The 19,316-nt window shown below is 35.7% G+C and overlaps 1 pseudogene across 1 annotated transcript in view; it reads right to left on the bottom strand.

Moving 5' to 3' along the window:
• LOC149533981 (MADS-box transcription factor 23-like) overlaps nt 1–19,316 on the bottom strand; it is a 203,381-nt pseudogene that overhangs the window by 53,976 nt on the left and 130,089 nt on the right. The window contains exons 4-5 of the transcript XR_016356697.1: nt 3,879–3,940; nt 3,680–3,779 (exon numbers count right to left, since the gene is read on the bottom strand). The product of XR_016356697.1 is annotated as an MADS-box transcription factor 23-like (transcript). The remainder of the gene's footprint in view (nt 1–3,679; nt 3,780–3,878; nt 3,941–19,316) is intronic.

Here is a 19,316-nt window from a genome sequence, read left to right as displayed (position 1 = left end):
GTAACCAATTTGTTGCCATTATTTTGGATGCTCTGTAGAAGGTTCAAATCATCTTGAATTATATGTACCCCTCTCTCTACCTTCAAAACTATGACACCACCTTTTGCAAGCATCCAAAAATGAATCACTTTCCTTTGTGACTTAACCTCACTCTTTCTTCTCTAGAGAAGCCGCTAGAGAAACCTCTAGATGGTCAGAATCAATCGGGCCTACTATTTTATTTGCATATCCCATTAGTAGCTCTTTCTTCTTTTTTAGTACCAAAAATCTCTAACTCACCTTGATCCTAGTGTGTAAACACTTGCTTGAGGCATGTGGTGATTAGAACCTTTATTGTATCAACTATGGGCTTTCCCAACACTATCTCCTACATATAATATTCTTTTGGAGACACTTCCTCAATATCAGTGTGATGAGGTGGAATGGCACTATGTGCCATTAAATATTGATTCTGATTATTCATAATAAAATCCAATATCTTAGCATCACTTTTGATGTGTTTTGGTACCTTGATTTTATTTATCAACTCCTTCAGAATCTCCTCTTATGTGAACTCCATATATCTCCCTTTTTGTGTTAAAGCCTCCCTTTTTAACCATGCTAGAGTAGTTTGCATGGGGTACATGTACTAAGCATATGATGTAGGTTATGAAGCTGGTCCTTTCCCTTTATCACCTTGTTTTGTAGTCTTCCCTTATCGTGGGAGGACTACAGATTGAGCTTTTATTTTTACTTGTGTCAAGGACCTAGTCTCTACTCTGGGAGGAACTTGTTCTTCCTTGATAACTTGTCCTTCTTATGATACTTCATCTATGTGTAACTCGACATACTCACCTTCCTCCATGGTCTGGCTTTCTAGCTCTATTACTAGAGGAGGTATAACAACTAGTTCGTGTTCTTGCTAAGGAGGGATAGATTGAAGGTCTTGTGATAGTTAGGGAGGTATACCGAGTGGCCCTTATGGTAAGGGAGGCACCTGTTCCAAATATTATCCTAGTGACTAAAGGGTATCCCATATATTTTCCCCTACCATTTCTGCACCTAATAACATGAAGTCAAAGTCCAAAACATTGAAGACATCGATCCATTCTCCTCCCATCTCCACTATCTATATTTCTTGTTCCTTATCTAAGGCTTCTATCTAAATTTTTTGTTCTAGGATGGAAGGTGTTGTCTAGTTAAAACACTTCCTCCTTTTTTCTTTTGTAGCTCTTCTTGAATGGGTTCTCCTATTGAGCGGGATATACCTAGTCTTCTCCCCCTCTTCCTCATCTTGAGCCTCAGGTATGGTCTCTCGAACCTAAGGTGTTGAAATACTCTTCTTCTTTAACTCACTCCTTTTCTCTCCCACCACCGTCATCTCAGTTCATGGTCTCTTCGGTACTGATGGGGTGTCCTCTACAGGGGCTATTCGGGCTTCTTTCTCCTCAGGTTAAGCCCCTTCTTGTTGGGTTGGTTATGTATGAGCATGTTCTTGTTAGGTTCTTTCATGAGTAACGCTTCTCCTCTTTTTTCTCTCTACCCTCTCTTTTTGGAAGTACTCCACTTTCCACTTGTCTTGATGTACTATCTCAGGCATTACGGGTGACTTGGAAACATATATAAGAACTATAACCTTCACTCCTTTACTCTTCTTTGGTTAGGTTGTGGCTCGTAAAGTCAAAGCTTAGGGAATTATATCCAAGAGAAAAGGTTTCCTAACACACTCCCTAGTTAGTTGTATAACATGTCGAGCCCTATGATGGATATCATAATTCTCCTCTCGACAGATCTCTGGATTCCTAATGGTTGACTCATAGATCTTGTCCCTACTATATAGTGGGTCCAATAAATCATGAGTGTCCTTGTTCCACACTCTTAGAGGTAACTCCAAATTAAGCACCTTTTGTGCAAGTTGTAGACTCATCCTACGATAGTCCCTAATCTACACATCATAGTCATCTACATAGTTCATCTAGTGATATTCAATTGCCCACTCTGGTATGAACTTTTTCCCTACAAGATGTACCATACCAATATTGTTGAAGTAGGGGCTACCTGATGTATAATCATCTAACGATTATTGATCCCATTTAGAGTTGAAAGTGGCTATGTCTACACCCTGTCATAAGTTGAGGTTAGTTGCCCTGTTATCTCCAATAGTAAGAATCTTCCTGATGGATAAGGAGGGAGCATTCTGAGGCACATAAGAGTACCAACTACCTGAATATAATAGAATGTGTTAAACTAAATGCAGTAAGCATCGATTTGTGATATGAGTTTCTACTTGTACTAACATTCTCTTAGCATAGTCTCCATCGACAACCTAAATGATAGAAAAGATGAATCAATCATTAACCAATATCTATTTGAGCCTTTTAAAAGGAAGCCTCTTCTTGAAAATTTGGTGGTAGACTATGTACAACCATGCATTTTCGTCTTGCATACTCCCTCTTTTAACCAAACTAGAATAATTTGTTGGCCTTGCAGCTAGGAGGTTCACGACATAGGAGTATTGCAAAAATAGAATAGTAGTAAAAATGACGCGAAGAAAGAACATTCAGCTTGTTATTCTATTGAATAATAGATTCCTATTTATACAATAGCTTGACTCAATAATATTCCTAAAAGACTGCTAATTAGATTGACAACAAACTACTTCATGATTGGCAACACACACATAAACTTGACACTAACTAAAACTTACAAACACCTAACTCAACACATCTATAAGAAGAGCTTGATTCAAACTAGAACTCTTCGACTCACACCTAAACTAAACTTGTGTTGCCAGAAAATCAACAAGGTTTGCCACATGTCCAACAATTATTTATTGACTAGTTGGAACATTAAATCTAACACTCCCACTTAATGTGAAAACTAAAGGAAACACTATGTAGAAGTTATATTTTGAGATTACCTCATAGATGAGTAAGACTTTCTCATAGTTATGTAGTTATCATCTAGCTTCGAAACACCGTTGGATACACCATCTCCACATGAAATGTCTCATAACGATGCCAAGCTTCCAAACTTTCAGATCTCCCTGAACTATTGGACACACCATCTCCACATGAAATGCCTCATAGCCCTTATAAAGGTATAGCTTCTCCATTCCTATAGTACCTCAAACTATTCAAGCATCCATCTAGACTCTACCACATCTTTTCCTATTTTTCAAAGCATTGATATCTTCAAAATGAAACAAATTCTTCACTGAACTTGTAATCATCTAGTGGTTCTTCTCTTGGCCTAATCCTCTTAACAACTTTTTCTCTAACAGACATAATTTATTACCAAGATAGGTAGCCAATATCGTTGATCATGTATCATTAGGTCATGTTGAACTTCCCACCAATTTGGCTCAATGGTGACCTGGCAATGAGGTACTTCCCTTGTACTAGTTCTCTTGCTTATGAATCATTCTCCCTATACCAACAATTTTCCATGTCATAAGTAATTTATAAATATTGATCCACCCTTGGTAGATTGAAGACCACCTTGATATTTAGTTGTCTTATACCTAACACAATTTCTATTTTTACACTTTTGACCACCTTCTCTACTGGTATGTAGTGGTCTATTAGAGACATTATTAGTTTACATGACTAGACATATACCCAATGTGAAGCCCCATTTACTTGACCACTCTAGATTAATGGGTTAATTTAGCTTAGAATAATATACAATAATATTGTACCTTTGTTGATTGAATGTTATGCAAACCACCTTCCAACATTTGTTATAGTGTTTGTAACTCTTTTAGAGTTAAGTCTCGGAGGTCCTCTCCATCCATATGCCTATGTAAAACCAACAAACAAAACTTAGGTTAAAGAAAATTGTTCTCATACAATAAAAGCTAAGTTCATGATATTTAATAATGTCTGCTTATGCTTTACCTTAACATCTGGTTGATGTTTTCTTTTTCTTGTTTCATCCTTCCAAAATCTTGATTATCAAGCTGAAAGTAATTTCAAAAAATTAGTAAAATCTTAAAGGCTCATATACTTTGTAATTTTACATGAAATATTATGTTAGGATTTCTATTATATATCAATATAAAGATATTAAATTCAAATAAAATGAATCAAAATTATATTGTTGTTTAAATTATTGATATAACATGATAATAAAAAGTTATGCTATTACATAATGAAGAATAAAAGATTTGATTTGATAATATTAAAAAATATTATTTTTTATATAAATTATTATAATAAGTATAATGTATAATTTTATTGTATTTATTATTTTGATGTAATTAACTAATCATTCTTACCCAATTTTAGTCATATTAAGCTATGGATTTGTGGGGTGTCACTCTTGATTATCAAACAATTTTTTTTCAAGGGCTGTTGATCTGTTTTAGCTTCTTCTACTAAATTTAGCCACTAAAGCTGTTTTAAAGCTGTTTTGGGGAAAAAATAATAATTTAAATCATGAGGCTAATTTTCAGTTATGCTAAATATTTTTAAAGAGGTCTTTTCTAGACTTGGCTCCATTAGGGATAATTGGGAAAATGAAATATCACATGGTCAAATCCGTACTTTATGTTGAAAAGTTCATCTTGGAGTTTGAGGGCACTTAGCATGAAATGAGATAGAGTTTTTTTGTGTTCTAATGTTGAACTAGTCTGCAAAGCCTTCATCGCAGGATGAAACCAGTTGATGTTCTATTCCAGAATTTTAAGGCCACATGTACATGGAAGTTGAGAGGCTGGAACCTTCAAATTTGTAGGAAGTTTCAAAGATAAGTTATTCTTATCAGACGCCTAATATGACGGTCATTCTCTAACTTCCAGGTCTGTGCTGTACTTTTATTGGGTAGTCGGTTTGTTCTTTCTAGTCTGCTACATCTTGGCTCACGCCGGGGTTTATGAAGTTCCATTTATTCTCACTTCATACAATATTTTTGATCATACATTCAAGAGTTTTGTTCGACTAAATATTGTTTTGAAATTTATTATCTTTGTTGCTATAAGAATGTTTATGACAGAAAACACTGTCAATGTAAGGATAAGTTTTGTAAGCGACAAAAGCCATTAGCAAACTAGACAAATGACAGGCATTGAGTGCCAATGCATCTTATTGAAGTGAAGAGCATAAAAAGACAATCATGTTGACATTTTTTTGATAACATGTGTGTATCTATAGTAATAAATGTGAATAAATTAAAATAAAATAAAATTACAACTTAAAATTTTCACTCGGCACCCTAATAAATCGAGTGGCTGGAGAGTACCGAGTGAGCTTGGCAAATGAAGAACAACTCAGTACCAATGGCTGCCGAGTGAGCTCGGTAGTGTGGATGCCGAGTGAACTCAGTAACCACAGGAGGGTGGAGCTCGGTAGAAGAGGAACAACTCGACACCAATAGATGCCGAGTGAGCTCGGTCACCACTGTAAGGTGAAGCTCGGTAGAAGAAGGTGCCTAGTAAAGTCGGCAAAAATTGCAGCGATAAAAACTTCAAACAAAGACAAGACTGAGAGCAGACTTATGATGTGAATATTTTCACCATTAAAACCAAACACCCAAAGCTTGAAACACTCAACAATAACCTTCTTAAATGCAACAAATAAGGGAAGAGCAATGGATTCAAGTAGGCCTCCTGATTTCTATTCAACTTTGATTAAATCATTACAAAATCTAGGAGCATTTGGCTTCAACTAGAAAACCCTAAAACTTTAAACAAATTCAAACTTCAAAACTTTAATCTTGCAGCTCCAATGGCTGCATACAATAATGCCTGGAGCAATCACTGCTTCAACAGGTCGAATCAAACAAACAATAAACTTACAGAATGACCAGAGAAGAAACACGTGCATCTGAAGGCACGAAATGAACTTCCTTCTGTCTTTGCACTCTGACGACTAGATCTGCTAATCACTTCTTTTCTCTCTGCAGCTTCTAATCTTCTCTGCTCCGCTGAACTTCAACTTCTATTGACTGAATGAGAGAGAGACATACCTTTTGTCTTTGAAAAAATATTTTCCCCCTCTTTTCCAAATTTGAAAACTCACCTACAATCCATCAGGGGTGGTAGGTGGGTGTTTGGCTCCAGCGGCAAATGTCAACTGCAATTAATATTTAAAAAATAAAATGACAATTTTCTCAATTTACAGTAGAATTGTGCATCCATATTACAAAATGACAGATACATGGCTGCCATGATAATAATGAAGCAATAATAATGAGAGACCTAGAAAGCTCTTATTGAGACAAAACAGAAAGATGGAGCTCCTATCAAATGTAAACTTTGAAACATGAGGGACATTCGATATACACAAATAAGGATAGAAAACTTATATTACACAAAAAAAATATAGTAATGTTACAAGCAAATACGGTGAATGAATATAAAACCAATGTGAAGCATGGACATACAAATGCATCATGCTAAACTACTATTATAAAGACCCATTTGGCCTTGGAGAATGAAGCAAACTTTAGAAGATTGCTATGTACCTAGAAGAAAGAACTCACAAGTGTTCATGTGGGCACTTCATGAGCAAGTACACTACATTTTTGTGAAAAAATAAAATCATAACCCTAGAATTTCCCTACGCAACAACTATTGTCGAGTGCCAGTTTTTCTTGGCACATGAAGGTGCCAAGAGGTAGTTTTTTTCGACACCAATGGATGCCGAGTGGCAAGAGGGTGTCAAGTAAGCTCAGCACAAGAGGAAGTCGAGTGAACTCGGCAAACAAAGGGCAACTCGTCACAATAGTATGCCGAATGAGCTTGATAGCCACTACAAAATGGTACTTGGTAGAAGAGGATGCCAAGTGAGCTTGGTAACAACTATAGAGAGGAAACTCAATCTAAAACTAGACCAAGTAAGCAAAATGACAAACTGCCATTAAAACGCAGAGAGTTGAAGGAAGAAGATTTCAACAAAGAACTTCTCAAATGTAAAACAAGCAATAATAAATAAAAGAAGAACAACAAAGATATGTATGTCTTCTTGCTTGCTTTCTTTCTATTCAAATATGATAAAACAATTACAAAATCTAGGAGCATTCGGCTTCAACCAGAAAACTCTAAAATCTTCAAACTAGTAAAGCCTAAAATTTTAATTTGCAGCTCTAATGGCTACATACAACAATCCCTCTAGCAATCACTACTTCATAGGACAAATCCAATAAACAACAAACTTATAGAATGATAAGAGGAAACACGTGCAATTGTAGACATGAGAACAAACTTCCTTTTCTCTTTTGTACTCTGACAATTAGATCTGATAATCGATTTCTTTTTCTTCCTTCTCTGCTTTGCAACTCTTGTAACTCTATCAACTGGTGAACCATGTGAATGAATCAATAAACATTCATTTTGTCTCCCTTTAAAATCTTTTCCCCCTCTTTTCCAAATTTTAAACTCACCTATCGAGCATTAATATTTATGATGTGGTTAGGGTGGTAGATGGCCATTTGGCTCTAGAGACAAACATCTATCTGCATTTAATATTTCAACACTCCCCCTTTGTCCCAAGCCAAACAAAACAAGGATCACTGTTGATCCACATCAACTACACCAAGACTCTCTCTTAGGTGTAAAAAAGTTCCAATGCCTAATGACTTAGTAAAAATGTATGCTAGTTGCTGCATAGATTTGCAAAATTCCATTTTGATATCTGCATTCTCCACCAACTCTCTGATGAAGTGATATCTGATCACAATATGCTTGCTTCTACCATGGAAGATTGGATTCTTGGACAAAGCAATTGATGAGATGTTGTCACAATAAATTGTGTTTCCATTCTCTTGCCTTTCATTCAAATCTGCCAAGATTCTCCTTAACCAAATAGCTTGATATGTTGTTGAATTTTCTGCTATGTATTCAGCCTCTGCTATAGATTGAGCAACAATAGGTTGCTTCTTGGATGCCCATGAAATTGCACCCGATCACATATGAAACATGTATCCAAAAGTGCTCTTCCTATCATCTAAACTTCCAACCCAATCACTATCTATATAACCCACCAACTTGAAATCATTTACTGTATTATACAAAGTTTCAAATCCCTTGGTACCATTCATAGACCTTAGGATCCCTTTTCTTGCTTGCTAAAGGGAATCCTTTGGTGTTTCCATAAATCTAGAAATTAAACTTACTGCATGCATTATGTTGGGCCAAGTTGTAGTCAAATACATCAAACTTCCAACCATACTCTTGTATAGTGTTGGATTCATACTTTTGATGCAATCTTCCTTGCTCAACTTCAGACCTACTACTATTGGTGTTGGGGCTACCTTATTGTTCTGCATTTTAAATCTCTCCAAGATCTGCCTTGCATACTTTTCTTGAAAGATAGAGATGGCATCATGCATTTTTTTTGCTTCTATTCCTAGAAAGTACTTCAAGAGACCTAGCTCTGTCATTTCAAATTCATTTTTCATGGCAACTTTGAACTCACCAATTAGGAAATTATCATTTCTAGGGAAAATTAAATCATCTACATAGAAGACAACAATAACACATTACCATTTGTTGCCTTGATGTAAAGTGTAGGCTCCCCATCACTTTTTCTCAAGCAGTTGCTCATCAAATATGAGTAAATCCTATTGTACAATGCCCTTGGAGCTTGTTTGAGCCCATATAGAGCTCTCTTTAATCTATACACTTTGTGTTATTCACTTGCAACTTCATAACTAGGTGGTTGCTCCACATAAACTTCTTCCTTCAATACACCATTTAGGAAGGCAGACTTCACATCCATTTGATTTACCTAGCATTTGTGTTAGGCTGCTATTGCTATGATAGCACACACGGTTTCCATTCTTGCAGCTTCGGCATATGTCTCATCATAATCTCTACCATACTGTTGCTTGTACCCCTTGACCACTAAACGTGACTTACGCCTATCTATTTTTCCTTCAGTATTGCACTTAGTCTTATACACCCATTTCACTCAAATTACTTGTTTCTTGGGTGGCAATGTAGTTAACTCCCATGTCTCATTTCTTTCAATAGCATCTATTTCCTCATCCATGGCATTACACCATTTCTCTTCATTCACAGCTTCCTCAAAATAAATTGCGTCACTATGAGAAAATAGTACAAAATTTCTATTCTCATCATGATATTTTCCATACTTTTCTTCTTGGTATATCTCCCTTAGACTTCTAGTCCTTTTTGGCAATAGAGAGGCGAGAGTGGGATCTGAATTTTCAGTATTGTTGCTGCTACTATTTTGCATACTAGCTCGAGGTTGTCTTGATGTGCTTGGAGCTGTTGCTCAACATGTTAAGGGTTGCTTCCCTTTTTGTGTTTATCTGCAATCCATGTTTGTTGCTCCATCTTCTTGCTGATCCCCAATGTCATCTTCTTCCTCCTAAATATTAGGCACTTTACTTGAAGTACTTGAGGATTCATCTACTGAGCCATCCCATGACTGATTTTCAAGAAATTCCACATCTCTTGAAATAATGATCTTCTTGTTAATTGGATCATACAATCTATAAGCCTTTGATTTTGAGCTATACCCTGTGAAGATGCACTTCAGACCTTTTTCATCCAGCATTTGCCTTTTCTCTTTTGGCACATGTGCATATTCTACACATCCAAACACTCTCAAGTGCTCAACAATCCATCTGTTCCTTAACCAAGCCTCAAGAGGTATCTTGTTGCGAACTGATATTGTAGGACACCTATTGATCAAATATACTACTGTTGCCACAACTTGTCCCTAATATTCAATTGGGAGCCCTTTAGTATTCATCATGCTTCTAGCCATTTCAACAATGGTCTTGTTCTTTCTCTCAACCACTCTATTCTGCTGCGGAGTATAGCCAGCTATAAGCTCTTTTCTTATGCCATTTTTACTGCCAAAATTTACAAACATATTGGAGGTATTCTCCCCTCCTCTATCTGATCTAAGGACCTTAACATAGTGTCCACATTCTTTTTCAGCCAGGGCTTAAATTCTACAAATTTGTTAAATGCTTCAGATTTATTCTTTAACAAATACACCTATGTCCTACAACTAAAATCATCTATGAATGTCATAAAATAAGTACTCCCCCCAATAGGAGTAGTTTGCATAGAGCCTACCAAATTAGAATGCACCAATTCTAATGGTGCTCTAGCCATTCTATAATTTCTAGAATTATAGGGAAGCCTATGTTGCTTACCCAATATGCAAGCCTCTTACTTGTCGTATGAATCTACAATGCTTGGAAAACCATTTACCATTCTTTTCTTGGACAAAAAATTTAAACTAGCAAAGCCAAGATGTCCATACTTGAGATGCCAAAGCTTGGAGGGGTCTTCAATCATGCTTCTAAGAGCTGATTGCTGGTGTACTGCTATTTATGCATGCTTGGGAGGTGTAGCATTGACTTGAGAAGAGAAACATGTCTCTATTCTCAATGGGAACATTTGGTTCTTTGTCATTTGGACAGTTGCAAGTAATCTATTACTCACATTCTTCTCATGAATGACACACTTGTCATTTTCCATCAGAACTTTGTATCCATTTTGAATGAGTTATCCATCACTCATCAAGTTGTGCTTCATACTAGGGGCAAAATACACATTTTGTATCTCCTTCTCACCTTGCTTGGTGCGGACCATGACATATCCTTTGCCTACTATGGGAATAGTTCCATTATTTCCCATCTTAATTTCAGAGTTAAAAGTCTTATCAATGAAAGAGAATAGACTTTCATTACCACTCATGTGGTTGCTACAACTACTGTCTAGGTACCATACCTTAGGGCTTCCTTTTTCACCAATGTTACACATGATGAAGGCTGTGGGATTGTTTGCATCTACCATGTCCACATCAACCACATTAGCATTTTTTTTTTTTTACTGATCACCCTATTTCTTCCTGTATTCACTTGCATAATGCCCATACTTATGACAGTAATAGCATTCAATATTTCTTTTGTTGGAGTAATAATTATTTTTACCTCCTCTAGAGCTATTTTGACAGGTGCTTGCTCACTCTTGGTTGTTTGCTATTTCTAAGCTTTCTGCACCAGCATTCCTTTGACCATTTCTTCCACGAACTCTACTTCTTGAGCCTCTACCAGAGCCATTTCTAACTCTCCCCCTACCTCTTGAATTTTCTTGAGCCTTGAAAGATTGCTCTTGGGAAGTAGTTGTTGATCTGTTTATTTGGTGCTCATTGATTTGAAGAGTTCCCTTCAACTCATCCATGGTCAATATGGTGACGTCCTTTGCTTCCTCTATGGTCATGACAAGATTGTCATATTTCTGAGACAAACTCCTCAGCATCTTCTCTACAATTCTCTGCTCATCATAGTCTTCTCCATTTCATTTGAGCTATTTTATCAAAGTGGAGATTCATGAGCTAAACTTTTCAATAGGCTCATTGTCCCTCATCTGACGATTCTCAAACTCTCTTCTGATCATCTGTAGCTTCACTACTTTGACCTTATCAGTTCCTTTGAAGTTTGTGTCAAGGATGTCCCATGCTTCCTTTGCATAATTTTCTGCTGCAATCTTGGGGAAGACTGTCTCTATCATTTCTGCCTCAATCAAACTTAATGTCTTTGAATCCTTTCTCCTTCAGTCCTTAAACTAAGTCTTTTGATTGTTGGTAAGGGAAGCATACTAAGTTGGGTTTGTCACATCATTGAACCCATTAATTACAAACTCCCCCAAATCATTTGCAACCATTATGGTTTTTAATTTCTTTGCCCATGTATCATAATTTTGTTCATTAAAGGATGATGCCTACTTCCATATCTTTCTTGTATCTCCTACCATGTCAAATATCCCATAAAAACAAATGCCCTAACTCATTATCGATGTGGGGCCTCAAAGCTCTGATACCATGTGAAAAATAAAATCATAACCCTAGAATTTCAGTCTAGAACAACTATTGTCGAGTACCAATTTTGCTCGGCACATGAAGGTGTCGACTGGCAGTTTTTCTTGACACCAATGGATGCCGAGTCGTAGGAGGGTGTCGAGTAAGCTTGGCACAAGAGGAAGCCAAGTGAACTTAGCAAACAATGGACAACTTGGAACAAGAGTATGTGGAGTGAGCTTGGTAGCAAGGAATGCCAAGTGAGCTTAGTAGCCACTACAAAGTGGTGCTTGAAAGAAGAGGATGCTGAGTGAGCTCAATAACAACTATAGACAGGAAAATCAGTCTTAGACTAGACCAAGTGAGCAAAATCACAAACTGCCATTAAAATGCAGAGAGCTGAAGGAAGAAGATTTTAACAAAGAACTTCTCAAATGCAAAGCATGCAATAATGAATAAGAGAAGGACAACAAAGATATGTATGCCTGCTTGCTTGCTTGCTTTCTATTCAAATATGATAAAACTATTAAAAAATTTGAGAGCATTTAGCTTCAACCAGAAAACCCAAAAATCTTCAAACTGGTAAAACCTAAAATTTTAAACTTGCAGCTCTAATGGCTACACACAACAATGCCTGGAGCAATCACTGCTTCACAAGACAAATCCAATAAACAATGAACTTACAAAATGACAAGAGGAAACGCGTGCAACTGCAGACATCAAAACAAACTTCCTTCTATCTTTTGCACTCTCATGACTGGATCTGCTGATCGATTTCTTTTTCTTCCTTTTCTACTCTACAACTCTTTTAACTCCTTCAATTGTTGAACCATGCGAATGAATCAATAAACATTCCTTTTGTCTCCCTTCAAAATGTTTCCCCCTCTTTTCCAAATTTGAAACTCACCTGCCGAACATTAATATTTCTAAAACGGTTAGGGTGGTAGGTGGGCATTTGGCTCCATGGGAAAATGTCTATTTGCATTTAATAACTTAAAAATTTCAACAAAACATGCATTATCATAGGAAATACAAAAGGATGTGTTGGTGTCCTTGTAATTAAAAATGAATCAATACAGACAGAGAAGCTATGACAGTTGTAACATGGACATCAAAGGGAGATGTACCGAGACAATGGAGTTTAATGAGAAATGACAATTTCATGTGCATGAGTGCACAAAAGAGAAGGTTGAAGAAAGACCACAGGGTTAATTTGAGATGAGTTTCAATGTTGTTTTCTACCTTAAAATTATGAGTTTTGAGGATAATAATTATAGCATATTTAGAGCCACGATAGTTCATAAGCATGAAATTAAAGGAAAAGGTGTGATTGCTACAAGTGCTCCAATACAATATATCAAATAATTTCTATACAACAATGCAAAACAATAGGGCACACTGATGATACAATAGAAATTTATGCTTGACTACAAACTAACCAGGGACAAAGAGAAATAGTTGAGGAAGGGATTCTGTAACATCCCATGGTTATGGTTATAGATATCAGTGACATCGAGAATGTTATAGTTCACACCACTGGTAGGGATGACCTAGCTAGGTTATGATAACCAAGGATGAGTTGCTCTTTAAGGAGAATAACTCTACCTTTTAGTAGCACAAAAGAAAAAAGAGTAGGAACCCCAAAGCATATTTGGGAAATTAATCCAAAGTGAGAAGACATAATGGAAGATCAACAAGAATAAAAGCTATAGATATGGAAATTTTTGGAGGAAAGAATTCCACTTTGGAAAGATCTCAAAGGAGAACTAATAAATGAAAGTCTACTGGAACATTCAAGGATTGAACAGCCCCTAGAAGTAGTTCATTGTGAAACAACTATTGCTCAGTAATAGAGTTGACATCTTATTCTTGCAGGAGGTTAAGATGAGGTATAATAATTTTGCTGATATTGTCAAAAACATTTGGCCAGGTGCGGACTTTCACTATGCAGAAGCTAATGGTGCCTTATGAGGTATTGTGACTCTATGGAACCCAAGTCTGTTCTGAGGTCCACAGTTGACAGAAACACCTTGATCATCCATAGATCAGTGTTGGCCTATGATAAGAGATATAATATTACCACCCTAATTGATGGCAATAATACCCCTCTCCAAACTTGAAGAGGTTGGAATGTAGTATGCACTATTCTTTAAGGATACTTTGGGCAACAAGAATATGAATATTTTTGGTGAGGGTAGGGAGAACCTGCTAGTTTAAATAATGCTAACAATGAGCTACTCATTACCCTAGTTCATGAAGAGGATCTAAGGGTAGTAGTTTTTATTATGAAAGCTTATAAAGCTCCTGGTTGAGATGGCTTCATTGCTCCCTCCTTCCAATTTTTTTGAGAGCTTATTAAAATGGACCTCACCAAAGATGTGAGGGACTTTGTTAGAATGAGGAAATTCCTATATAGTTTCAACAAGACATTCATTGATTTAGTTTCTAAAATTCAAGAACCTAAGACTCTTGCAAACTTTCGACTGATAAGCTTGTGTAACATGGTCTACAAAGTTTTCTCTAAAACTCTAACCAACAACATCAAACCACTACATAATAGATTTATAAACCCTTCTCAAAAAGGCTGTCTCCTCTAATGAGATAATTCATTCTATGGAGAAGAGTTGGAAACTTGGGATGGCTCTAGAGCTAGAAATATCAAAAGCCTATTGCTATGTAAATTGGGACTTACTCCTCAGAGTGATGGAAAAGATTGGGTTTAATAGAAAGGTTATTAAGCTTGTCAAAAATATGATCAGCATGGTACAGTTCTCTGTTATTGAAAATGGAACTCCTTGGGGTCCCTTCTCCTCAGGAAGGGGTCTAAGGAAAGGAGACCCCTTATCATCTTACATATTCATCATGGTTGTGGAGGTTTTTGAAAGAAATTTCACATCAAAAGTTGAGGAAGGTTCTCTTAAAGGAATTAAGCTGATTGCATTCCCCCCTCAGAGGTCATCCAATTTTTCTTTGATTGTATCTTCTTGTTTCATATCTCCTCTATAATCAAGGCTAGACAATGGAATGTTATCTTTGACTAGTATGCCCAGGCCTGAGGCCAACATATCAATTATACGAAAATAAAATTCTAGTTCTTCAATACAAAAGGTCTTTTGCAAAATTGGGTCACCTATATTCTACGTCGTTAGGTAGCCTCTCCCAGATACTTATCTAGGCCTTCCTCTCATTGTGCATGAATTTAGCAACTAGTTATAGAACATGATACTTGAAAGGCTCCAAAGGAAATTAGCAGGTCGGAAAGAAAAGACACTTAGTACTGCATGAAGACTATAGCAAATCCTTCATGTGCCTAGTAGTTCCCTAGCAGTTCCTTCATGTGCTAGTAATTCAGTTCCTTCATATGCTTATCAGTTCCTTCATGTGCCTAGCAGTTCATTTCCTTCATGTTCCTAGCAGTTCTTTAATGTGTTGAGTTACTGTAGCAATTCCTTCATGTGTTAAGTTACTATAGCAATTCCTTCATGTGTCGAGTTACCCAATGTATACCGAGTGACTCTTCATGTGTCGGGTTATCTAGTGTATAACGAGTGACTCTTCATGTGCCGAGTTATCTAGTGTATGGCGAGTGACTCTTCATGTGCCAAATTATACAGTGTATGCCGAGTGTCAGTATTTGGATGTGATCTCTATAAGCCGACTTGCGGGATTTATTTTGATCGTGTCATTTATGTTAAGATCTTTTCTTGGGATGTGTCTAGACCATTGTTGGGTCAGCCCTCCTCTTATGTAATGTTCTAGAATAATCTGTAAGCCGGTTTGGCAAGTATATACAGAGTGTTTAGGCTTAGAGTTAGGCAATTTTTTGGGGGGAGTAGATGGGAGAGCAGAACTAAAAGTGTGAATTTGCAGTTGGATCTTTGAATGTGAATGTATTTGTAATTGGTCATAACCCAGAAGGCCTTATAGTTGGGCATGTATGTTGAATATTTGAAGAATCAGTAAAAGTATTTCTCCTCCTTTGGTTGTTGTTCCTTATGTTTTCTTTCATTGGGTTAACTCTTGGAGGGTGGTTTGAATAGCTAGGTGAGTCTTTGGCCCTAGTTATTCATCCCTTTGTCTGCTCCAGATGATCAACTAAACTCGATTAACACTATATTCTTTGGTGACCAACCAAGTTTGGTTAACACTAACTTCTTTGTAGACTAACCAAACTAAGTTGAAACTTAATTCTATTTGGTTGAAACTGGAATCTTCTTTTGTGCTCGGTTGAGCTTGGCTTATATTAATTATGTTGAGTTAAATCTTGGCATTTGTGTACCATCAATGATAATATACAATTGAATAATTGGTTCCAACAAACTCCCTCTTTAGCATTGACAACTACACAATATGTCAATATAAACAGATGAAAGTATGAGCAATTGTAATATCCCTATTTTGATTCTAATTCATAATCCATACTACCTTCCTCTGAGATTCTACTTGGATTTGTCTTTGCTTCTTTCCTATCATTTTCTCCCTCTTAGCTATAGACTCCATTATTAAGACTTTCCCTCAATGTTATCACTTTTCTATGTTGACACTAAAATCTCATCTTTGACATCAATTTCCAAAGGATTCAAACATCTAAAATTATAATGCACCTTGAGTATTGATTCATATGCAATATGCTCTATATTATATTGCATCAACTTGATTGATCTTCAATAGAGTTGTTTGATGCCCCACTAACTTTTTCTGTAGTGAGCAATGGAGAGGGGAATAAACCCTAGTTTACCTTTAAGATAAATGAATGCATCCTAAGATAAAGCTTTGGTGAATACATATCCTATCTTCTCCTTGGTGTTTACATATTCAAATCTCTCCTCTTTGACTTGAACCAATTCCCTTAGGAAATGATATTTGATTGTAATGTATTTTGTCTTGGAGTGCATCACTAGATTTTTGCATAGACTGATATCACTTATGTTATCACAATAGATAAGCACTGGTTCCTTGATTTTTTCCTTCATTTCTAACATTAACTACTTGATCCACATTATGTTAGAATAATTTATTGTTGTACCAACATACTCTGATTGTACTATGGATTGAGAAATACAATTCTTCTTCTTACTTGTACAAGACACTAGCCTCTTTCCAAGAAAGAATGCTCCTCCACTACTACTTTTTCTATCATCAATGATTCATGCCCAATCTACATCAGTGAAGGCTCTTAATTCAAGATTTCCTACTTTCTTGTACCATAATCTATAATCTTCAAGTCCTCTTAGATATCTCAAAATTATTTTTGATTGTCATCATGTGATTTTCTTTAGGATTAGTAGAAAATCTTTCAACTATTCCAATTGTCAATGCAATGTCAAGTCTTCTGTGAACCACATACTAAACTTCCCCAATCATTTATCTATATATAGTTTGGTTTACCTCCTTTGAATAATCATCCTTTGAGATCTTATGTCCAATAGACATAGGTGTACCCACTAGTTTGGACTCTTCCATTTGAATTACTTTCAATGTTTCCCTAATGTGCTTTGATTGAGTGATAAATATCCCATTCATCATCTAATTAACTTGTTGACCCACAAAGAATTTAAATTTTCTAGACATAGACATTTCAAATTCTTTCCTCATTTCTTCATAGAATGATAAGCGATCTCGGTCAGTCATCAAAGTAGATAGTGTTAACTGAGTTTGGTTGGTCGTCAAAGTATGTTTAGTATTAACCAAGCCTTTAGTCTAGTGTTAGCTGACTAGCAACAAATTACTTTTGTTAATTATTTGGTTAATACAAGCTGAAGAAATAGATTTCTATTAATATTTTGAAAGGGTTTTCAACAGAGATTTTTCTAGCTTATCATATATAAGAAAGGTCAAATCATGAGGACAAGATGAGTGTCAAGTTGAGTATGAAAGAGACGGATATTTGAACACAAACAAGGAAGAGCAAGAAGTGTGAAAGTTAAAATGTAAAGAAAGATCTTATCAAGAAGGATCTCGAGGTCAAGCTAGAATAGTGATCTAAATTTACAAAGTCATTTATTTCAAACAATTAGGTGAACCATTGTTACTCTCTAACAATTGTAGTAGTGAAGAAATCCCTTAAAATAGTTGGCTTAATAATCATTTTGTAAATCCTCTAACAAGGTGTCATTTCTTGATTGAAGTGTATAAAGCTTGTAACAGGACAACTTCTAATAGGGTGATTTAAAACCTCCAATAGGGTCACACTTAACCGTGTATTTTGTAACCTTTGATAGAGTTGGCTCCAAATAGGGATCATTTCAAAAGAGTGAAAAATTATAACTAATTGCATTGGTGGTTTTCTAAAATTGGGTTTCTGCATTAAATCTTGGTGTCTCATGTGTTCATGCTATTTTTATTATGGTTTATTGTTTTGAAACTAAGTTACAAAAGGTTAATATACAATAATATATCAAAACTGCTTAGTTAACCAAGTTACAATAAATATGTAGTTCTAAATAAGCAAAGCAAGAATTTGGATTGTTATGTAAAAAAATTGTTGACATCTAAGGGACTTGTATTTATTTTTTATGCTGACTTATTCACCCCTCCCCTCTCAGTTACTCCTCTTACATTTCCATCAGTAAACAATTTATAAAAAGTCAATTATAATTACTAGTAAACTTTTTCTCTTTTATGCTCAAACATACGGTCTCCAAATCATATGTCCTCTTAACCATACCTTCAAGTCACCATGAAGTACCTCATACTAACTACACAATTCATAATTTTCCATCTACATTTTTTGTCATTCTAACTCTATTCTAGTTATAAAGGATGTGTAATTTAATAGGATGAATAATTATATAATTGTTGACTTCAGTCTTCCTTCAAGCGCATCAAGTGACTTCTCTTTTAATAATACATATGAACTGGATGGATCTTTGGCTTTGACAAATACTTCTTTGAATTCTTTTGCATGGTTACTCAACTCATCCTTTTGAGTGTTATTGTTACTATCCTTACTTTTGAATTTTATGTTGGTGTTCCTTCTGAAATTTGGATCCTTGTTCATGTTCCTCATATCCACTTTACAAAATCTTGCTATATGACTAAAGCTATTATATAACTGACATACTAGTGCATTTTTTTTGTAATTAGCTTCAAGCTAGTTAACAGGTGCTCTATCATTTCTTGCAATGTGTCCAATTTTGTTATATCTATAAAACATAATATTACTCTTTTCTTCATTAGTTCCTTCATTGGATCTCCTTTCTCCTACAGGGTTAGTACCTCTAAAAATTCTACTATTATACTATTACTATCAAATTTAGGTTTCTTACAATCAATTTCTCTATGATCAAAACCATGACAATTATAACAATAGAAATTAGAAATAGGTTTGAATGAATTATATGTACAATCTGTTTTCATATGCCCAATTTCATTACATGCAAAGCATATAACCTTAAAAGCATACCTTACTTCCTTGGGTGATTTAGTTTGTTCAAGTTTCTTAGGTTCATTAGTTTTCTCAAGTTGATTTTCTTGCTCAACTTCTTTTGATTCATCTTCAAATTCACTTTATCAATCTTATTCTAGTAATCTTTCTTACATTCAAGATGTCCA

This window comes from Cupressus sempervirens, chromosome 10 (genome assembly GCF_028749045.1).
Source record: "Cupressus sempervirens isolate cs-2001-9-10 chromosome 10, ASM2874904v1, whole genome shotgun sequence".
Taxonomy (NCBI): domain Eukaryota; kingdom Viridiplantae; phylum Streptophyta; class Pinopsida; order Cupressales; family Cupressaceae; genus Cupressus; species Cupressus sempervirens.
Note: the sequence above shows the minus strand (reverse complement) of the source record. Positions and strands in the feature narration are given on the sequence as shown.